This window comes from Argiope bruennichi, chromosome X2 (genome assembly GCF_947563725.1).
Source record: "Argiope bruennichi chromosome X2, qqArgBrue1.1, whole genome shotgun sequence".
NCBI classification, from domain to species: domain Eukaryota; kingdom Metazoa; phylum Arthropoda; class Arachnida; order Araneae; family Araneidae; genus Argiope; species Argiope bruennichi.
The window spans coordinates 30,302,938-30,327,982 of NC_079163.1; the positions used below are offsets into that span (position 1 = coordinate 30,302,938).

At 29.2% G+C, this 25,045-nt stretch overlaps 1 protein-coding gene across 2 annotated transcripts in view; it reads left to right on the forward strand.

The window, feature by feature from the left end:
- The first annotated feature begins 16,437 nt into the window (after window positions 1-16,437).
- LOC129960800 (polycomb group RING finger protein 5-A-like) overlaps window positions 16,438-25,045 on the forward strand; it is a 157,682-nt gene continuing 149,074 nt past the window's right edge. For both annotated transcript variants that reach the window (XM_056074452.1, XM_056074453.1), the window contains exon 1: window positions 16,438-16,663. The gene's annotated coding sequence lies outside the window, so the exon portion shown is untranslated. The remainder of the gene's footprint in view (window positions 16,664-25,045) is intronic.

The following is a 25,045-nucleotide window of genomic DNA, read 5'->3' on the forward strand; positions in this document are numbered from 1 at the left end:
CCTTTTACATCCATTTATATCACAGGAAAAAATCAGCTATATTTTAACCTGAGGCTCTTAAAAATTTTTTCGCATCTGCCTCATGCTGAACTTAAACCTTAATTTGAAGTACAATAAAATAACTAAAAATTTATAAAAAGTACGCATTATACTGAAATCTACTCAACATGCAAAAATAAGCCGAATCTTAATCACAACAATGGGGGAAAAAAAGGAAACATGAAATATTAATAGCAACAATGAGAATGGTTTGAGTTTCCCTTTAAAAATCAAATATTTCTTTGTAAAATACTCTTTAAGTATCTAAAAAATTAATTAAAATAGAAAAAATATATGGCATTTTTGTACTGTAATAATTTCAGTAGTTATCATGAAAAACCGCTGTAATTTTAGATTTAAATTCTTATCAAAATTTTAAAAAAATAGCTCCGAAGTGCACATTCGCTCCCTCTAAAGTATATGGTGCATATTAAATCCGGCAGATCCAAATATCCATATGACTAGGGTTTAAAATTACAAGGCACATCGCAAATGAATCCTCGTATTGCTTCAAAGTGGGACGTTATTATGACTGAATAAATACAGAAACAGCGAATATTCCTAAAACTTTAGTCGATATGCTCAGGAAAAAACCTTTAAAGGAATGCAAAATGCAATTTTTCGTACAAAATGTAAATTATTCATTTTGTATTTTTAATATAGCTGCTTTATATAATCAGAGATATTTTTTTTAAACTGAATTTTATCGCATTGAATAAAAATGTTAACTTTTTTTATTTTCACATATACGAAATATAAATAAAGTATTGTAATCGTCAGAGAATTTAAACTCAAGATTTTGACGGATTTCCCCATCTAAGACCTTCATGAGCTCCAAAAACTCACTTTTAGCATTCTATCTGTCCATCTGTCTATAAACACGATAACTCAAAAACGCTTCGATCTAGACTGTTGAAATTTAATCTTTGGACCAATGACAAAATTTGTAGATTTCCATCTAATTTTGAACAAAATCCATTTACAGGAAGTTCATCTGTCTGGATATTCGATTTCAAGAGAATTCGCTAACTCCAAATTTCAAAGAGCTAGATAGATAAAATTTGGTACACAGGTTTACCACCTCAAGTATAGATAATTATCAAAACAATCTGTCAGTCCGTACTTTCGCATACATTTAAACTCATTAACGCATAATCCAAATAACTTAAATCAGTGAAATTCGGTATATTATTTTTTACTACTAGTGTAATTTAGCAAAAGATTTTAATTTTATTCATTCTTCAAAAAGTCGCTCAAAATAAATACTCGCTCCATGGATTCAGTAAAAATATTAGATTCACCATAAAGATATATATTTCTTAATTATTGTCCACTAATATCATGGAAGGCATTAGCGGCATTATCTAAGATCTGTAATTTTATGCGTGGATAAGATCTGTATTAGAGATTATGCAAGAAGGTTTTGAGGGGACCACACCTACTGGTTATTTATACCTGTAAACTGAAGTGCTAGAAATCATGAAACAGCAACTTACAAATTTACAAGAGGTGTCTAGATTTGAATTAAAAAATAACAAATCGGATGTTTTTCAGCGATGTGCGTTATTCTTGGATGTCTTATAAAACATAATATTCATCAAATGATAAGACTTCGCCTCATTTGAACTCAGAATTATATTTGGAGTTTATTAAATCAAGCATAACAGTTTTGAGGTTGTTGCAACTCTTAAGATCATCCCATCCGTAAGATTCTATCAGCAGTACTTTATAAGAGACATTATCTTTTATAAGATGAACTGAATAGCTGCTCGATTTTGCTAATTGCTCGATTCTGCTAACATTGACGCAAATGATGTTGATGATAGAAGACAAACAGCACTGATTGGCAAATTCATTGAGGGCGCACCGTTGACTTGTCTCTGGGGCTCGTTTTTTAAAGCGGAATTTCGCAATGAAGGGATATGACAACCGAACAAAGATGACTGCGTTTGCGTATAGCCTAATCTGGGCTGTCAAGCGTGTGAAGAGGGACCCTCGATGAATGGGATACGTTGAATGGCCTGATGAGTTCCCTTTTCAGATGTATTGAGCTGGTGATCCATTCGCGTGTTTCGCAAGAGTCTGATGAAAAGCAAGCCAAATTGTCCTCAAGCATTGAACAAAATATTGATGAAATGAGTTCCCTGAATAGAATTGTTGGGCCTTCTGGCTAAATCACTCACATCATTAACGGCAATTCACTATGTTTCTTTCCTCTTGCAGGCTTTTCATTTCTTACTTAACTCCAATGACGAATGTATGCTCCATCATGAGGACGTCTGTCCGTGTCTAACGGTCATAACGTTAGATTTTGATTTAAAGACCGTTCTCAGCAACTACAGAGCATAATATAGCTACTTAGATAGCCATATTATTTTAAATAATGAAATAAAAGCATCAATTATACTTTTAGAAACGATTAAAAAGATTTCAAATTTATTACAAGGACATATATTGTAAATCATATTTAAAAGCAATTTCTAAAAATTATCAAAACTTAAGCATCAAGACAATCAAACAGATATTATTTAGATTGATATAGGTTTTTTTTATTTACAAGATTCCATAAAAATGACGTTTGTAATTTTTGTATCGGTTGATTTTTTGAATATTATTGAGAATAAAAGTCAAGGTATAAAGTAATATGTAAATTAATTTAAATTCTGACACGTTGAAAATCTGATTCCAAATTCCAGCGGCCTAAAGTAAAACTGTTCTCTGTTTGATTGTTCGAAATAGAACAATCTATCTTCTACAGCGCCAAAAAATCTACACCCCCCAAAGAAAATCTTATTATTAGTGAAGAAATAAAATGTTTGTTGTTTAGTGGAATGGATAGTATCAAGTGATTAAAACCAAACTAAACATAATTCAGGCTACATTTTGAAAAGTTTTGTTTCAAAAAATTTTTTAAACATGAAGCATCTATTTTTTCTTAAAAGTAGAACTTTAGAAAACTGAGTTTTTATGAATTGATGACAGCTATCTTCAAGTCGAAATATTCTCTGATGTGCATATTTCAAAATCCGTTCATTATGCAATCTATATTCAATGTCTATTGTAAGGATTCAATCTGCAATAAAATAAAGAGAACACTTACCTTCCGAATTTCAGATTCCACTTGCTATGGAATATTTTAATCATGTTCGTAAATTGAGATACAGAATGTCAATAAATATTGTGTATCTTCGACAAACAACAACGGCAGGTATTTATCTATTTAAGGGAATTAATTATTACTATTTTCACGAAACAATACATCCCCCCAAGAATAAAAATCTTCGACCTTTGTCAAGGTCGTGAATGCCACAATTGTTCAGATTTTTATTTTTAGAGCCCTGCACATGAGAGTTTTGTGTTTCGTAGTATAGAGAAGAAACTAAGTATGACTTTTGGACGTTATTACCCGTTGAAACTAAAATTTGATATAGAACTACAATTGTGGTAATAAAATCAAATACTTAATTTCATTGTATTTACGTTTTTGCCTTTTTGAGTTAACTTGCATACGTATATGCGAATCCACAGACCAACAGATGGTCAACTCTTTGACGTATTTAGTTCAGATCTTATTATAGAACTTCATTTCAGAGGTCAAACCTGTGTAACAAATTTTACTCATCTAGCTTTTTACTTTTTGTAGTTACCGTGTTCACTTGCACTTGGACAGATAGACAAACTTCTTTCAAATCTATTTCATTCAGAATTTAAAAATATGCAAATTTGGTTTTAAATTTTTAAATTATATTTTTTCATGAAATTTGGCTAAATTTCATGAAAATAGTTCAAGCAATGAAATTAACTGAACTATAATAGCTACACTCTTCAATAAGTAATTAAATACCCATAGCTTAAGGTTTTTTTCACATACTTATTTTTAAAAATATTCTTAATCTTCAAAAATAATTCTGGGCACCTCTTGGAATCTCCAGTAGATTTTATTAGTTCTAAGAATCCCAAAGTTAGTATTTCACATTCAAATAATAACACTAAAAGGGTTCCATAGTGGCATCGTATATTTTTAAAATTGCTTCTAAATTTTCAGCCTTATGCCTCTACTTCATACATCTGAACTGAAACGCGAAACGCAGATATGTAAATTAATGGAAACTCTGAAACGCTTTGTAAAATGCCTTGGTTTCGCATTCCAGTGTGTTGCTCGTTTAACAATTACTTAAAATTCTGAAGGGAATATACTGCAAACAAAGAAGAGATTTTCTGATCTCTCCGTTTACTTTCTAGTAAATAAACATGAGCCGCAAAACTTCGTTGCGTATCTCTGTTTGTTGCTCAAAATATAATCACTGTCTCCAAAAATTAAATATAGGTTTCATTTTCTCGTATCACGACACAGAAAATTATGCTCTCTATTCTACTTAGCATGAAAATTAAAGTTTAGGAGGATTTATCGTACGTCAGACAATAAACGATGGGTTATGATATATTCCATGATAGCGCATTAAATCTTTATTCTTTGGGGAATATAAGTTGGTTAGTGGCTACTTTTACAGCAAACATTAGATATTTATGATAAATCTTTATTAGATTCATAGTAGTAAATAATGTTTGCTCTTGTCATGAAATCTTTGGAATTGTTTATGACAAGATTTGTTTATTTGACATAACGTTGATGCAAGTTTGCCAATTTGGATATAAGCAAAGCAGAATATTCAGTAGAAGAAAAGTTTTTAAATCACCCGTCATATTCTATCCTAACCAAGCAACGAAAAAACATTTTCGCCGTTTAATTAAAATACTTTTACAACTTTTAGGTAGGTAGCTTTAATTTAATAAACTTTAACAACTTTAGGTTATTTAGGTATACTTTTATGACTTTTAGGTAAATTCTAAATACAGGGTGTTTATAAAGTCCCGGACCCATTTTGATGTTTAATAACTCATAAAATAATAAAGATAGATTTAAATTATTTAAATTAATAACATAAATGGTTAAATAGACTCAAAAAGTTTCATGACCCTTGTCAATGAACTTCCACGTGTGCCCCCTTCGTCGCACGGAGAATATCAAGTCGATAGTCAATTTCACGCCAGGTAGCGACAAGCATGTCGGCATCCACAGAGCCATTTGCGCACATTATGGCGATTAACAATGCCAGAAACATGAAAGGATGCTTCATCGGAGAACATTATGCTCTTCAGAAAATCAGCAGCATCTTCTATCCTCCTTAGCATATCTGTTGCAAAGGCCATCCTCCTAGGCCTATCGTTCGGTTCCATAACTTGAACAATTTGAACTTTGTATGCATGCAGTCTTAATTTTTTCTTAATAACCTTGTACACCGTCGAAATTGGCATATCCAATTCTGTTGCCGCTGATCTCACAGATATTCTAGGATTGTGTAAAAATGTCTCTCTGACACGCTCAACATCAAAATCACTTGTGCAAGGACGTCTGGAACGTTTCTTATCTTCGATACTTCCAATTTCTAGCAAATTCTTTTTCCTCCGCAAGATGCTGTTTTTGGATGGAGGATCTTTTTGGTAAATTCTTCTGAAATTTCTCTGTGCTTGCACTATCGATTTCATTTCTATGAACCACCATAAAATCTGTGCTTTCTCTTGTGGTGTATGCATTCTCCTTAATATCCGCTAGAATAAAACATCACATACAAAAGTACTACATAGAACAAACACATCAAAAGTAAATATAACATTGCAATAGTTGCCAAAAACAAAAGAGAGAAAAATGCAATTAATAATCAGACAATATTTAGAAAAATACAGATATTTAGACTGGAAAATGAAATTATCTGAAATTAACCACACGTGCAGACGATATTTACAAAAGTAAAAATATTCAAACCTGAAAAGGAAAATATATGAGTTATTCCATCAATAAATGTCATAAGTGTGTTTATATCTTTATTATTTTACGAGTTATTAAACATCAAAATGGGTCCGGGACTTTATAAACACCCTGTACTTTTACGACATTTAGGTAGGTTCGTCTTGGAAGACTATCTATTGCAATGGTTCTCATGACAAGACTTGGGGAAAATTTCTGCAGTTCTTCACCGATCATGATCCCTAGAACCCTAAACCACCCTACGTTCAAAAGATATATATATATAAAATATGCGTATAACACTGTGACCATGTTATCTTATGAGCAAGATAACTAGAGTAATTTTATTTGGTTTTTAACTGGCTTGGAATATATCGTTTGAAATATAAAATTCTGGGTCTAGTTCGTAAATGGCCGAACTTACTCAAAGTGGGTGGAAATTTTCATTTCGCTATAACTTTCTTAATATGCAAGATAGAAAAATAAATCCAATTAACAAAATTAGTGCTTCATTAAGACGAGCAACTTTTGTATGCAAAGTTTTTCGATAACTACAATATTTTAGAAGTTAGGTGCTGAAAATTGATTTTCAAGCCTTACCTTTGACTGTTTCTAACATCAACAACCAACCAATAACTGAGATGTAAAGGAATCTACCTTTGCTTTCCAGCTTCCCGAGCGGATTTTTTCATTTATCTCATAAATGTTACCTTCTTTAAATTTTATTTCTTATTTAAAGCTTTTGTCTGTTTTTTTATGAATTGTTAATCATTCTTTCTACTCAGAACTGCAATTACCCATTCATGAAACATTCTTAATTGAAAAATTTGGTGTAACAAATAGAAGCATAATAACCTAAAGAGCATAACCCCCGGGGGGGCACGTTGAAATGAGGATGAGATGCTTCCGGTATGGTGGTTGTATCTCGCCACGCTGGTGGGTACATAAATGGGGGGGGGATCTGGATCCTCCCATCTATGACGGGACGTACTTCCTTCGGGAAGGGTTGTACCGTGGCCGGTGATGGCCCTTAGGACTAAACCTCACTTCTCGCCAATGTGGCTGTTGCAGAGGTCCGGCCATTCAGTATTATTTATCCGTGTGCCTTCGTGCGAGTCGGAGATTCAGTGACATGACTAACCTAACGAGCATTTCGTAGTACTTTCCGTGAAAATGCTGCAGTTTTCAAGCAAATAATAGAAGATTAGAAATTCAACTGAAAAAACATGTTTCTATTTATCTGTATGTTTGCATTTGCTGACAATGTTATTAAAAGTATCAATCGGTAATAATCTGAATGCTGGAAATATGTTTTGATTGTTAACCGTACACATTGCATTGATATTTGAGAAACATTAGCTCTATTTGATTAGATCCTCATAATTTGTAAATGAATTCATTTTTCTGAGCAATTTTTCATTTCAATCCTATTATTTGAATTATCAAATGTGCTGTCTTTGTGAATTGGGGAACTCTTGAAGGAATTTTCTGACAATATGCTTAATTCTATGAAAGCAAATTAAGATTAGTAATATTTCAAGTGATATTTTTTTTAATTCTTCAAGAATTTGCAAGGCTTGATTTTTTATGTTATAGCTTTTCAATGTATATACATGTATATTAGATGGATAGCAAATAATCAAAATTGCCCATAAAAATTCGTGTTTAATCCTTTAAATCTGGTTTCAATATTTTCACTCTGAATCACAATTACAAGAGTTAAACATAAAATCCTCTCTAAGAACAATGCTCAATGTTTTCAAGTATCTTTAAATTAAATTTAAAGAATTTTTATATGTCCTTGACAGCAAATATTTTGTTAATTATTCAACATAAAATGGGCCTTTCATTTTTTTTTAATCTTCTTCGGACGATTACAAAAATTATCAGATATTCCATCACTGCTTTTACTTATAAATGGAACAAAAGAAACTGATTCTGCATTAAGCTATGTTATAAATTCTATTTTTAAATTTTTTATTTCATAACACATACTTTAAAAATAGACAATTCATTTAATTCAGAACAATAATTAATGTATTATATATCTCAAAGCGAAATTTCCTCAATACTAACTTCAATTCACTCAATCATACCTGTTAATATAATCAGTGGAATCAAATTTCTTCACGAGATTTGTTAATCTATTTTAGCAAGAATAATTATAATAACTGTATTTTCCAGAGAAAAAAGAAAACTAAAATACTTTCTTATGTGAGAATATTACTTACAAATAAGAAAAAAAAAAACATATGTAAACTCGAATCTAAATTAATGCATCCTACATATAATTGGAGAGCCTTTTGCATATAATCTGAACAAATTGTAAAGAGTGTTCAGAATATTGATGTGTCTACGTAAAGTATAAGACTAATAAAGTTCATTCTCTCAATAATATATTCTATTCTCTTGGGAAGTTTATATATACAGAACAGCTTGCCTGTGAATTAAATGTGGGAAATGCTCCCACATTTAAACGCTTATGTGGGAGCACATGTTTAAATGCTCCCATAAATCTAGCAGTTTCATTAATAAACCTTTCTCGTCATTAAGCAGCAATGTGCTTAATTAAGTCTTCAAACTGATGAATTCTCCACTCGATATCTTCTCATTTACAAAACATTCTTTTTTTCACCTCCCTGTTAAGTTTTCAAGAAATTTTTCTGTAACATTCGGTAAGTCCTGATACATGCTTTTTTAAAATGTATCCTGTATGTGTATTAATAAATGCTATTTCGGATAAGAGTGAAAAGATTCAGTTGAATAAGTATGAATATTATTGTGAATTATTTTTCAGTTTGAATCCCTCATAATTTTATATTTTAAACTTGGTTTAAGTACTAAAAAAACTATGGATTTTTAATATTCAACTGAATTAATTATGTGATTATTATATTTAATATAACCGAAGGCCTGACATTTTAAAAGAGGTTTAGTAATTAATTGCAGAAGTTTTGCTGATTATTAAGTATTTATAATTAGTTGATTTTCATGCAATGGATTTAAATTAATAGTTTGGTGGATACTTAATAAAGTGAGAGCAATTCTTTATAACTAAGTATTCGATAAGTGTAAGTATTTCAAAAAAGAAAATAAGTATTCGATTAATTTAATTGAAACATAAATATTCCATTACCAAAAAGGAGAGCATATTAAGTTTGACGAATTTTAACAGATGTGCAAACTACTATGATCTAATGAATATTATGAAAGCCTTTAAGCTATAACTTCCAGTGGAGTCCAGTGTAGTGGAAATACAGATTCATTTTTGAAACATTCATTTACATTCATTTTTACTATTTCTCATATATAAGAATTGCGAATCAGTCTTGTTTATTCATTACTATTTCCATCTTTCAGAAAACACAATTTGGATATTCATATTATTAATTATTCTTTTCAAATTCTGAGCAAAAGTTTCCAAAATTTTAATTGATAATTTTATTAAGTCAGTCCATTGTACTGCTTTAACTTCAACACATGTAAAGAAAATCGCTTAAAACAATCAGGTATATGATCTTCATTAAGTGCTTATTTTTGTTTTGAAATCTAAATACAAATTATTGTACTCTGGTGATTTCACTTATGATAAAATACACTTGTATAAGACTAAATACGAATGCGTCGCGAAGTCAAATTGGTAAATACAACTTAATACTGTTTTTGATTTTAACTAACATATTTTGGAGATATAATGTTATTATAGAGCAAATAACTTTCAAAGGGCCCAGCCTTCACAAAATTGGAAATGTAAATATTTCTGCATAATTCATGTTTAAGCCTCTTTTAAATATTGATACATCCTTTATAAAGCTGTGTTTGTATATATTTAAACTATGATTCCGTAGCTTGATTTATGTTCCTTTATCAGAATGTATGCAATAGACCTGCTGACAAGGCGAGAAGAAACAAAAACAGTAAATTTTATTGAAATATTCATTCACATTATTGTTGGTATTTTATATTTATTATATGCCTTTTACAAAAATAATAAATTTCATTTTTATTATAAATAAAATAAATTTCAGGATTATTATAAAAACAATAAATAAATGAACTATTTCTTAGAGAATTGAAGATCATGGGGACAAATCAATCGAAAGTAGAATGTGAGCGAGAAATAAATCTTAAAATCTTGGTACAAAGTATTATAGTATTTCGTGTTTTACACCACAATTAGTTTCATCTAAAAGAAAAAAAATAATAATTTCAAAACTCCTCCCAGTGCAGAAACTAATCGGAAATGCTCGTTTTTTATTCTATCTCTTTAAAATATATTTGTGCCTTTGATAAAGAATTAGAAGAAAGGAAGTTTTAGATGAATGAGCAATGAAATGATTCTAGAAAAGCAACTCCATTTCTCTTACGAAAAAAAAATCTACTGAGAATTTTTTTTTCCTTGCGATTACCAATTTGAAATCGGAGAATCAAGTCAAAGTATTGTAAGAAAATATGCTGTAAGATAATATTCATTTAAGCAAATAATATCGTGCAAATTATACATTCTGATATGTTGCAGTTTATTTTTTTTTAATTCCAAATTCCAGATTTGAAAACTTCTAAAAATATAATCGATGTATAATTGAAGTTAAAATGTTGTAATATTGATACTAGACTGTCGATTTTGTGGAAGATGTCAAGAGCAAACACTTTGCATCCGTTATGAACTCCTGCTATCCTACCTAGAATTTTAATTTGATTTGAAATGTTCAAATGGCTTTTTTTATTTCATTCTCAAGATGTGTTAGAATAATTTTTGATATTGAAGAATTTTAAATCATTTCTTGGAAATTTTCAGAATCTCAAAAATCTTTCGAAATGTTTGTAACTTAATTATATTACATATAATAAAATACGGAAAACGGGGACAAAATTGCAAAATTAAAAATTTAATAACAAGATATCTATCAATCACAAATTTAAGTGCACGATAGTACCTTATTATATCATATTAATTTCAGCATCTTCTTATTCTCTCAATTTTTAATGATTTTTTTAGTTACATGAAGAGTTTAAATCAATATATTTGCTTTGCTCTAGAAAAATAGAGGAAGGAGTCTCCTCTAGCTTTCTCGTATACCCTATTAAAACTGTTATACCCTCTCCACAGCTTAAAATTGGGGACTTTAGGAGTGCCAGGAATCTTAAAGTGATTAGATTTCATTATTTCTACACATGAAAATTGTTTGCTTCAAAGTATAGTAAAGAAAACTGTAAATGTGTATTAACTGCATAGTATTGGCGGACAATAATTACGAAATATCAATCTATGATGTGAATATAGCTTTTTAGCTATGCAATCTTTGGCTGTATTTTTAGCTATAAATCGTTGATATGTGGTTTGTACACAAATACCCGAAAATCAAATCTGTATTTTGTACGCCATTTTTTGAATCAATTGAAACCGAAATTTGGCGCAGAACTACAATTGCAGTCACAAGATCGCATACCAAATATCGTATATTTAAGCCATTGCATTTTTCGAATAAATTGAAACTAAAATTTGACGCAGAACTACAATTGCAGTCACAAGATCGCATACCAAATATCGTATATTTAAGCCATCGCATTTTTCGAATCAATTGAAATTAAAATTTGACGCAGAACTACAATTGCAGTCACAAGATCACATACCAAATATCATATATTTAAGTCATTGCATTTTTGAATTACTGCATTTATATGCATGCGAAAACACAAGTTAAAAACTCAACCCCTTGACGAATTTGGTTTTAAAATTGATAAGGACCTAAAATTTAGATGCTAAATCTGTATTCCAAATTTTATCTATGTAGCTATATACGTTTTGTAATGTCCTGCTCACTTGCAATCGGAAAATTGACAGACAGATGTCCTCTGAAGACATATCGCTCAAAATTAGATAGAATTCTAGAAATATGGTTTAAAAGCTGTGCAACAAATTTCATTCTTCTTGGTCTCAGTGTTCTTATCCTAACGAAATCGGATAATCCTGTTCAGAGACAGACAAAACACAGCAAAAGATAAAAATAATCTTAAAAAATTGCTTTATATCCAATGAGTTTCGAAGCGTGAAGATTCATTTAAAACTCGAGTTCTAATTTTTTAGCGATGACAATACTTTCTCTTAATATATGAGAAATAAAAAGCGCGTTTATTGATTCCCTATAAGTATTTAGGTTTGTAAACGTATGTCGTATAATTTTCTAAATATATATAAATAAATAAAATATTTCATCTGATAAAACAGAATTTTGAGCCACCAAGTATGAACAATGTCTTTGTATTGAGCTTAAACAGCATGATATAGGTAGTCTATATCAGTCAATCAATTTTGAAAAGTAAGTATAGAAGTGGAAGCGAAGAATATATTGTATTTATGGTTTTAAAAGAGATATTTTAAAAGAATAAAACAGTAAGAACAGGAGTACTGCACTCCATGGAGTAGCATTGAAAAAGAGAAAAGAGCAGAATTTAAAAAATCACACAAATGTAGAAATTATGCGGTATATTTATAATTTCTCTATGAGTGTGATGCTGAATTATTTCCTGTACTGTAAATCCTATTCTGACAATATGATAAATTTACCTTTAGACAAAGACTTTTAAAACATTGAATATTATTTATTTGAAATACCAGATCAATTATTTTTACAAATATAATATTCAGTTAAGTTATTCAAAGTATCAATTATATTATTCTTATGTTTCCCTTTAATGCAGCGATGTGTGATTGCATATGAGAAAATCTTCTATCCATCGCTTTCTATCTTTTATTTAAATTCAAATTCTAAAAAACTTAAGTTAAATCATCAATAATAAAAAAATAAAAATAGAACTCCCCATTTGCAGAATTGAAAATTTCCACTTTTAAAAATCTTTCAGCACCTTTCGATCAATGATAAATCTTTTTTTTTTCGCTTTGAAACTTTCTGGATGAGCATACAAAATCGATTTCAGGAGCCAGAAATACTCAATATCATTTTCTTGTATAACGCATTTTATCTTCTGTTCATCGCTTTAGAAAAGGGGTCTCGAAAACTCTACGAAAATCTCCAGAAAACTGGAAATTCGTGATAAATAACGTCAAAAGATTGTTGGGAAATAATCACTAGATAAAAAAATTAGATAAACAGAAGCTAAACATTTTCTTTTGAAAAGGAAGAGAAAACTGGAAAAGCAATTTCATTCGTTTTTCGACAGTTGAATTTATTCCTTTTATAACCGAAATTATGTATCGATTTTAGAAATTATTTGATCGAGGAATTATTTGGAGTTGTGTTCAAAATTTCGGAGCTTATCACTTCGCATGCATTTTTTTAGTTTGAAATTACGTATAAAGTTCCCTATAATAAATATAGTTTTCACGCTAAAACTTTTTATATCATTATATAGCTTTCTAAATAATGCTATTACAGAAGACTCCTTCTAAGAGTGGTATTAAAATGTTTTTTTAAAAAATAATCAGATTTAAAGAAAGTTATAAAACAGAACCAAAATGTTTCCCTTTTGAGAAAAAGCCACTGGAAAATGTTTTTTATTAATTCGACTTTTTCTGAGATTATCATTATTTGCACGTGAACAGTAATAGATAATATTTAAGAAATTACTGTACTTGATCTCGGATTCTCAATTTCCCGAATTCTAGTAATTAGATTTACTCTGAACCTTTCTTGATAAAAAACTAACTTTTTAATGCACTTTTTTTTTAACAATAACCAACTTTCTGCCCCCCCCCCATTATTATGATTTTTTTTTTTTTTTTACTTAAATGATGTACAAGTGTATTTAATTCCGAGCTTTAAATAAAAATATTTTTTACTTTTAGTTTGCGTTATGTTTGAATGTTTGAATGATATAGCTTCTAGAGGGAGTTAATTCACCGAATAATTTCTGATTGCTTGTGGTAATTATATTATCAAAAAACAAAAAAAAATTAAAAAAATTGTGAAAATCCATTATTTATTTCAGCATGAAATTAAGCATCAAGATAAGATATGATCGCATAAAAGCATGTTGCTTTTGCAGTAATAATAAAAAATATATTGTAATATAAATAAAACAATGGTTTCGAGGTCTATTCGGTTTAGTATAGGAATGTTTTAGCGGGATTTTAAAATCAAACTGATGTCTGTTATTTTTGTGCATAAAATGCTTAGTGCTTCCATCTAAAGAACAAACCAATAGGAGACATCTTTCAAAAACTTTTTCATATACCCTAATAAATATATTATAATTTTACTCCCCGCTCAAAATTATAAACCTTGGGAAAGGCACGGATACTTGGATTTTTATTTTCAGAATGTCATACATGAGAGCTTTGTGCTTGGTTACAAACATTGGTTATTTAAACATTTGGTTACAAACTTTATACAGGTCAGCATTGCTAAAACTGTATATCAAATTTTATTTATGTATCTCTTTACATTTTGTAGCTATCGCTCTTTTTTGTTCGAGATAGCAGGACAGCCAGACTTTTTCTGAATGCATTTCGTTCAAACTTTGATGGAAATAAACTAATTTGGAGTATTTTTGAGTTATCGGGTTCAGACAGACAAACAGACATAATCCAAAAAATGTATTTTTAGAACTGAGGGAACTCTGAAACTTGGAGATTCGTCAGGATCTCTACGAATTTTTAGGGGATTACAATACCTTCTCTACGTTTCGTGTACGAGAAATTATAAGTGGTATTTAATTTTAACATCCCAGACACCCTTCCCCTCATGATTCTGATATACTGTTTCCGTCTCTTATCTTATATTGGGGAAAAATTTTTGGTAATTTAAAAACAGTACGATAATGATGGTGATGATAATGAGGTAATGAAAATATCGAAACGATAATGATGGTGATGATAATGAGGTAATGACAGTATCGAAACGATAATGATGGTGATGATAATGAGGTAATGACAGTATCGAAACGATAATGATGGTGATGATAATGAGGTAATGACAGTATCGAAACGATAATGATGGTGATGATAATGAGGTAATGACAGTATCGAAACGATAATGATGGTGATGGCATATATGATCCCGGTAGCTGTGAATCTTAAAATTCAATCCGATTTCAATAAAAAGATTTAGTCAGAAACTTTGATCTTCCAAAGGAATGGTCATAAGTCTTAGGCTCTAGGCTGACAGAAAAAAACTGTTGCCTTCTAATACACCATTTCCTTCAGTTCGAATATTTCCCTCACACAGAAAAACCTCTCTCGTGCTCCTTTCAACAAAATGAATATATAGCAGCAAGGTTCTGAAATCTTTCAATATGCGTGGAAACCTCACAAATGTATATTTTTTTTTTACTGAATCGACGAAAAGAATTATAAAAGTAATATTATTGCACAATGAAAAGGCTTCTGTAACTGCTGAGTCTTCAATTCATTTAAAAGAATGCTATAAAAATTTTAAATGAGTGCTTAATAAAATTTCGTATTCAGAGCACAAACAGGCGATTCAGATTATGTTAAGATTCTATGTTATAGCTATGTTAATTCGTCAGTTGAGCGATTACACGAAATTCTGGTTTTATTTTGGGAACTGAATAATCGTGAAAAAAAGTATTACATAAATAAATAACATCCGAGAAATTGAAATATGTAGTCAAAAATATTTTAATGGAAAGATTAATTAATCCAAAAAAAGTTTTACTTTCACTGCTTCATCGACACAACTCAATCGAGAATCTGCGGGACCACCTCGATCTGGTTGTTCGCACCATGGAACCTCACCCGAGTAACCTAGCCCAGCTGGCCACGGGACTGGAGTTGGCATAGCTCAGCATCCTAGTGAACATCTTCAGGAACCTAATTAACTCTCTTCCAGCACGTCTTGCAGTTGTCCGCTCTGCGAAAGGTGGTTATTCTGGATTTTGACAGGTGGTCACATAAATGTGACTCGACCATGTAAAATTAGGCCTTATAAAATAGTTTTTGAAGGCGTCAATTTCAAATGATGAATGTTCCGAATATTTTTTGTGTCCCCTGTTTTATCCAAAGCAAATCTGTAAGGAAATTACTCGCCGGAGCGAAATCAGAGGAATGATAAAAAATGAAAAATTCGGGCTAAAAATGGAAGTAAATTAGAAAAAAACTTGGAAATATTTTCAAAAAAAAACTAGTAAATAGTTTTCTTGGAAATCGAAAACATCCAAATTAGAAATCTATTGTTGAAAGAAATATCAACACATTTCAAGATATTAGTGTGTAATATGGGCTCAGAATTTCATTCAATTATTTTCAAAACTTAAGTGCAATCAAATACGAGGCAAAAACGAAAACTTTCATCAAGCTACAAAGGAAATGGAAGGAGGATTTCATCAAAGGTGGAATCTAAGCATCAGTCGTTATTGTTGTCTGCATGATCATGATGTTGAAATGAGATGAATTCCGCGAATGCAACAAAAGAAATTCTGAGAATAGGAAAAATAGGGCAGCTGGGAGGAGCTGCATCTTATTTCATAAATTCATTCTTCATTAAAATCGATTCTATTCTCAGAAAATAATGCAAAATATGTATTTATGAGCTGATAAAAGTAAAAATGTTTTGATTTGTCAAAATATTTTCTCATTTTCATTTAGGAGACAGAAGTAGGTTGCACACGGAGCAAATTATTTCATTCGTATTGTAAATTTGACTTTGGTTGAGACTCGTTTTTCTCTGCGTGTGTGGTGTCTTTCATTTCTATTTCTACCTTAACGTACGTTGAATTACCTGGGGTAATAAACGAAAAAATTGTTTGAGAAAACATAAATTAAGCATCCATTCGCAATTTTTCTTTTATATTTACGACAGAGCCGTTGAGAATATAACGAGAAAGCATTTATTTCAGGTAAGTGATATCACATTTAAAAGTACTGTATAATTTATAATACCTCCCACAAATATTAAGATATGAAATGATCCCACAAGGTGCAATATGTTACAATTCTTTTGGAATTAGTTATTAGAGTGTGATAACTTTAAGTTTTAATTTTATTGTACATGCTTTCTTTTTAAAGTTGATATAATAAATATCAAAAAAAAAACAGATAGGGATGTATTCGAATCCGATGCAACTGAAGAAGCAATAATTAATTTTTCTTTGCGATAAATGCTAATTAATGTGAAATTAATTTCATGACACTCTAGAGATTCAGTAGTAAAATGGAATCTGCTAGTAACTATAAATTGTTATTCTAATCAATATCAATTTGTAATTTAACTACTTTAAGGATAGTTAAAATAAATTAATAGACAATATATATAAAATTTACTAATTTTTAGAGTTTAATTTTAACATATCCGCAAGTAAAATATGCTTTGGAATAATATTTACTTTATTTTAACTTATTATATGTATCAAACAACCCTATGTAGTTTAAACAACTTACCCCATTATGGGGCAAGTTGTTACTATATACATAAGCGTTCAAAACTGTTAATACTGTTGAATTATTTTTGAATAATAATTTTTAAATGCTATAGAACTACAATAAATACAGAACTGTGAATACTGACGAATTATCTTTGTCTAATCATTTTTTAAAAAATATTATGTATCTCCAATAAATAGAATCAGTTTTAAAGAATGTTTCTTAAAAGTACTTGTAATATCTTTAAAAAAGAATTCTTGGAAAAAAAGTGTAACAACCAGACCAGGTCTCCACTAATTCTCGTTTTCTCTTCAGCATTTTGTATTTTTATGATTGTAAAATTCTAAAAGGATACATAAAAAATTATTAAAATGCAAAAAGATCTCAGTACATTGTTGCTTTGCATTTAGGTTATCTATTTCAAAGAAATACTTTCTCAAGCGTTTCTTAGATGAAGGCTATAAGTTAACTGCTTTAGTAAAAATTTTTGAACGAAAATAGGAAAGACAGGTTGCTAAGAAATTTTTATTGATCTTTCAAAAGTAACTTCTATCAAAGATTGCTGAGAATTTGAAATTACTGTAATTAGATATCTAACTTTTTGATGAATGATGATTGATACTCAACATTAACTTTTTATAACAAATTTTTCAAAACGTTTTGCTTCAAACACGTGTGATAGTGAATGTAAGAAATTGCTATTTACAATTTTGAATTATTGGCTCCAAAAATATTCTCCAATTCTTGAAAAGAGAAATTTAAAAAAAAGTCATTTTATAGAAACGTATGCTGATACATCCCTTATTGAAATAAATACCACTAACCTATCCACATAATAATGTTAAAAGTGATTTTGAAATAAAGAGCAGTTTAAAGATAGGTAATTTCAGTACGAACGAAGATTTAAAGATATCATTTTCAAAAGGAAATAAATGAAACTAGATTTTTTTTGTCAATAGATTAGTTGTCAATTTATTGTTTGCAATTTAAATGGTTAAATAATTTTTCAGTTGTCACAGCCATAACATAAAACAACGACACAGTGTGTAGACTTACAAATTCGCAGTGAATCATTTCGATTTAGTAGTCCAACTATGAGGGGGAAAGCCATTTTTCTCGTTGACAAAAATATTTCTGTTGCTCATATTCTGTCATAAAAATTGTTGCCCCTCGTTTTATTTCTATATATCTTAATGGAAGACGACACACTGAGCATTTGTAAACCATTACTCACTCTTCGTCTTATCCTTCGCAACATATTGCTCCAACAATTATACATTTGATTTTTTTTAAAAAAAATTACGTAACCAATAAATTCTAATTTTTGAGGCAAAAAAATTAAATTTTATTTCTATCATTTTTTATCAAGATGGCCTTTCCTATCTTCATTAATTTGAAATTAAATGGCTTTAAAGCTTCTTCTGCTTTCTGAATCGTCCTTATATAATTAATTTTGTAACTGATCGTTTATTCAATTGAGAGCGAAACGATATCAAATGTCGTCTGACAATTTTTTGGAGTTTCTAAATTGGGCAATGCTATTTTCGTTAAAAAACTGCAGAATGACATTTATCAGTGATAAAATTAAAAAGTTCAACTGTTCCTCAGCAGAAAATTCCAAAATTAAAAGTGAAATTTCTTCGCAATTATTGTATCCCACAAATCTAAGAAATATGGAATTTAGCAACTTACTTTCATGCGATCAGTATAAAGAACGAATAATTAAATTTATGGAAGTTTAATATGTGGAACTGTAGAACAGAACTGCAGTTAACGAAAGTAAAACTTATAAAATAACATTGAAAAAAGAGGGAAGTCTCATAAAAAAGAATATTCGAAAATAGAATAGAAAGAAGTTTTGCTAGAAGCCATAGTAGTCACCGTCGCCAATTACTCCTTTTTCCCAATTATTCTTCCCGCTCCCACTCTGATTCAAAAAGACTTCTCTTCTTTCTTTCTTTATTATTCTCTTCATTATATTTCGAAAATATTTGTTAATCAATTTTTTTTCTGTGGTTTTTAATCCTATTTTGATATATGTGCTAGTATTACTTCTATGATTCTATTAATTCTATCTATTCTTTTTATCCTCTCTCTCTCTTTCTCTCAATCAATCAATCAAAAATAATATGTTGAAATCTTTAAAATTCAGAAAATCTTTTTCGCCTTGGGTCGATTTCATATTGTTTGAATTTCTCACAATGCTACGTCATTTTCTGATAAAACTTTTCAAGAGATAGACTTTCACATATCTTGTAATTACCTGAATCTTTGCATGCACTTTATTATAAAAATTAAATAATGCGCAAGATTTTGCATCTAAAAGTTCTTAAAATTATGCTATTTTAATTTAAATACGTATATAGAATATCGGCCTCAAATACATTCACATAAAAAAAATAATGATGTAAACAGCAGAATAAGATAATTTCAAACCGCCTTTATTGATATGTTAGAGAGATAATTACCTCCTACATTTTAATGAATTCTGGTGAAGAATGAATGATTTATTTTGATTTTAATGATGTAATGAATTTAATGAATTATTTGTTAAATGAGCAAATAGAATACCTACCTCAAATGTATGCACATAAAAATAATTATGTAAATAGTAGAATAAGATAATTCCATACAACTTTTATTTATATGTTTGAATGATAATTACCACTTTTTAATGAAGTTTTGTGATAAAAAAATTTTTTTGGTTTAGTTCTATTCTCTTGATTGTAAGTTCTTTAATTAAAATGGTTAAAGAATTCATATTTACTATATAGATTGTGATACTAAACAGTTTCGAACAAAAAGTCATTAAAATAAAAAGAAGTTTAGCATTCTTTTAACTGAAAATGATTGAAGCAATCAAAAAAATATTAACTGTCGACTTTTGACATAAAAGTTTGTAATATTTTAAAATTTCAAAACGAGGAAATTTTAGTATTTTGATATTGGAATAAATATCTTAATTTCATATTCCTTTGATTAATTTCAGAAATTATACATAACTGTTTTAAAATGTATAACATTATTTTGGTAACTATTTTAAAACCAATGGTTTGTGGGAAATAGCATATTTTGATAAAGAAAATTTTTTCCTTAAGAATTTCATATGGAATCTCAAATCTGCAAATATGTATTCTTAAATCATCTGTTTGGGCTAAAAATATATCAGTTGCATTTAATACACAATATTTCTTTCTAAAAAATGTACAGAATTATTTTCTTCTTCATTAAAGCAATTTTGTGTTATTATTTCAAAACTCAAAAATTAATTAACAGGTGATTATAGTACACAAAATTAGATAAAGAAAAATAGAAATAGCTTTCACTGATGCTGTGTTTTATACTATGCTATATATGATTGAGCAACATATGATTATATTATATGCATGCTATATATGATTGAGTTATCGTACATTCACTCACATTTTTATGCTTATGGTGGGAAACAATTTTTGCTCAACTTGTTCTACAATAAAATATTCTGTAACAGCTGATTAACAGGTTAAACCAAACTCTTCTCATCAAAATATGTGCAAGAAATTCAGTGTAGAAAGTTCATTTATGGAGTTAAATCACTTGACCTTTTCCATCTGTGATGTCTTAGTTTTGCTTATTCATTCATTTTTTGGGGACATCGTATTTTTGTTAAGAATTCTAGATAACAATTCGAACTTGAATTACCTCCTTTTAACCTGACATTCACATGCCATCATGACCTTCATGTGACATTCCATCAGACATATCACAAATAATTTTGCTTTTTATAAAAACATTTTAGAATCAGACATATCACAAATAATTTTGCATCTTATAAATGTACGTATTTTGCATTAAAAAATAGGGTAACATTTTTTAATGATTTGCGCCATGAGAAGTCATCTACTTATTTTGCTATGATGAATACAATTGTTATTTGTATTGTCACCCTAATTTCGGGAAAATCTAATTAGTTAAAACCATTAGCGTTAATGCAATTTCTCTCAAGATTTCTAAGGAAATGCTAATTCGGTTAAAATTCACATTATTCTTGTGCACTTTGCACTCTATTTCGAATTTTGGATACGAAGAGAAAACTTTTCAAATTTTTGATTTTTCGAAAAGAGCTGTGTTATTACTATTTTTTAATTCTTGAAGTGAATTTAACTAGTCAACTAGACATTTGTTTTTGAGTTGGTTATAGCTACTATTTTAACCAGTTTGGCGTTAAAGTGAAATAAGGGCTTACTCTCATTAGCAATTGTTCGAAACTTCTAGTTTGACACTGAATAAAATGAATACAAAAACATTTAATGATTAATGAGCTTTTTTAATGAAAAACTTATTAATGATAGACATTGGAGGGCTTTAGTTATAGTATTGTAAAAAGTATATTTTCTATAAAATAGATTTGAAAGTGAGAAATTATGCATTTAAAGCACCATAACATGTTTTGCAAACGTGAATGATTACAAACAGAAATATGCTGAAACTAGTTCTCGAAGTTCTCAAATTGGAAAAAATATTTCAATATATCAATTATAAAAAAATGTAAGTAACTTCTTAATTTTTAATTGTAATATGTGAAAAAACTTCAATTGAATTAAGTTTTGGAAAATGTTTATATCAGAAAATGAGTAAAGACTCCAAATTACCAATTTTTTTCAATTGAAATGATATATCAACTCTTTATCCTTTTACTTATGAATAAAAACATCAAGCCACCAACAGATAAAATTAAAACTTTTCATTCGAACCGTCATCTGTCTCCGATTTACCGAAGAAAGTCTATTTATGCAATTTTAGCATACCAGCTAATCTTGTCTAGTTTTAAAAAATGGAATTTTTAAGTGTTTTGGCAAACACATCAAATATATATTGAGGACTTAAAGTAGTAAACGAAGTTTCAAAAGCGAAAATGTTGGTAATTCGTAAAATGTTCTCAAAATTCTTTCTGCTATCCAAAATATATTCTCAAAAATCTTCACATTACAACTTCTTCTGGTACTTGAAATAATAAATTATTACTGGTCACGAGGACCTACTCACGTGGTATTTTTAGCATTCAGTTAATCAGTGCACTGGGATATTTTCCCGCACTCTTTTGAAATATTTAGAGGACCACTGAGAAATTTTCATGTTTATCACATTATAATGAATTTTTTATTTAATTTTTTAACATAAAAATGGACAAAAAACTGTTTTGGTGCCTAATCATTTGCCACTTTTAGATTTTTATTATTTATTTTTTTATCTATCATTTGCATCCCAATGGTAGGAAAAATGCTCTAAAAATACCTGAAATAAAATATTAATAATAACAATATTAGTAAATAATTAATAAATTATTAAATAATATAATAATTAAATAAAGTATTAATAAATAATTTGCATTTTATTTCTGAAAAAATATGTCTGACAATCATGCTGTATAAGTTTCAAAACTTGTTGCATCGACGCTTTTGATCGATTGAGAAGATCCATTTTCAGACACACTTTTATAATTACTTTACCATAGTTATTCCGAAAAAGTATTAATTCTCTGAATTTACGAATCACATCTGCTGATGTAAATTTAGTAATTGAAAATATATAATTGAAATAAAATTCGATAAAATTGTAATTGAAATAAATCATTGAAATAAAATTCGATAGAATTGTAATTGAAATAAATCATTGAAATAAAATTCGATAAAATTGTAATTGAAATAAATCATTGAAATAAAATTTGATAAAATTGTAATTGAAATAAATAATTGAAATAAAATTCGATAAAAATGTAATTGAAAATAAATAATTAAAAAATTGACATTCACAATAGAGGAAAATGTTACAGTAAACTGATATACCTGCACACAAGCATTTTGTAAGCCCTGTCTGCCTGGAGAAAGTATGGTACCAAAAGTATATATAAAATAGTTGCAGGAATATGTTCAATATTTACTGTGAATTATTCGAAATTATAATAGTACATCTCCGGTCAGAAAACTAACTTCATTCCACACATTATCTGCGAATAAAATCATTGATCCTTTTTTCGATTTTTCTCACACTCTTATTCTTATGAAATACCATGCCAACACCGCAAAAAACTCAGAAAAGACCTGTCTATATTCCATGAATACTGTAGTCGTAAAAGAACCTTTAGGATTTCGAGAAATGAATAGCTAGCTATCGAAAAATGCTGAGGCAGCACATTGTTAATGTTTTTACAAATTGGAACAAAGAGTTCACCACGGTAAAGAGTCTTCAACCTGAGAAAGAACGTGGTCATACAAAGCCGATTACATGACTTCTTTTAATATAAATTAATTTTATGTTCAAACAAAAAGGATAGAAACTGATTTGAGTAGGGATGTTGCATTATTTGACTAAATTAAACACGAAGTAATATTTTTATATTTATGAAGTACGTATTATCAGAGATTTTACAGGTATCGAAAAAATAGTTTTTAGATAATCCTAAGTCTCTATGGAAAGATGTTACTACTTTTTCACAAATCTATAGTAATTAAGATATTAAAAATGTTTAATTCAAAATGGTGAATGTGCACTTAAATGATATGTATAAACTTATGGTTAGTGGGAAAAAAATCATTAAAAAAAGAAATATCTGCTTTTTAATTCAAACAAGTGAAGCGGCAAGTGGCATTAGAATTGATCAATTTTAATAGATTAGTGTTAATGCCACTTAAACAACCATAAATACTATCTGTTAGGCTTCATTAGTTTTATTCTGAATGTAGCAAGAAAAAGACTAATATCAAATTTTATTGTTATTCTTTTGGCCATTTATATGAGCCTTGAAGTGATGGAGAATTTTTTCCTAAAGCATCCAGTAAAATGATATATTGTAAAAGAAATGCATTTAAAATGAATACGTATATCAATGTTATTTTACACTTTAGGGAAAGAAAGTATTTTCTGAAAATGAATAGCATTTCTTAAAGGATTTAAGAACGAACGGGAGGGGTCTTCCCAAAAATTTCTTACATAGTCTCTAATAAAAGTCTTAGTCCCTTCTTACGCATAAAATTAAGAGCTTTGGGAAGCCGCGAGTACCTTGTACGCAATTGGTGAACGATAGTTACGAAATATAGACCACTGGCATTTTTACTGAATTTATTGCAAGAATATGTATTTAGGATGCATTTTGTGACAAAATGCATCCAAAATACATATTCACACCAAATTTCGGCGCAAAACTATAATTGTAATCCCAAAATTACATACCCAATTTTATTGGTTTGAGTCATTGCGTTTATAAGTTATTATATTTATATTCGTGCAAAAATATAGACAGATAAAAGCTAAACTATTTGATGGGTTTGATTCAAAATTTGAGTATTTATATTTAAGATACTAAATCTGTATAATAAATTTTATCTACCTTCCTTGCATTTTGTAGATATCGAGTTTACTTGTGCTCTAACAGCCAGACAGATATCCATTGGCAGGAAGCTTTCATTTCTAAATTTGATAGATATCTGCCAATTTGGTCGTAATTTCATATGCCAAATTTCAGTTATCTAGCTCAAATGCTACAAATTTGTTTGTCGGACTCATTGAGGTCGGAATGTAAAGAATCATCAAAATTTAGAATTCGAATTTTTTGCAATATTTTTTTCTATACTTCGTATACGAGAAGGTAAAAAATGGGGGAGGGGATCACGGATGATGTTTCAAATGCAAAAATGAAAATTTGAATAAATTATTTTCTTTTTTAAAAAAATAACCTAAACACCTAACATTTGGTTAAGACAAAAAGACAGACTGCCCAAATTTTGATTGTTTGTCTTGGAATGAAAAGCATCCGAATTGAATTAAATTCCAGTTAAATGAGTTGAAATTAAACCTAATTTAACTTATGTTAAGTTTTATAA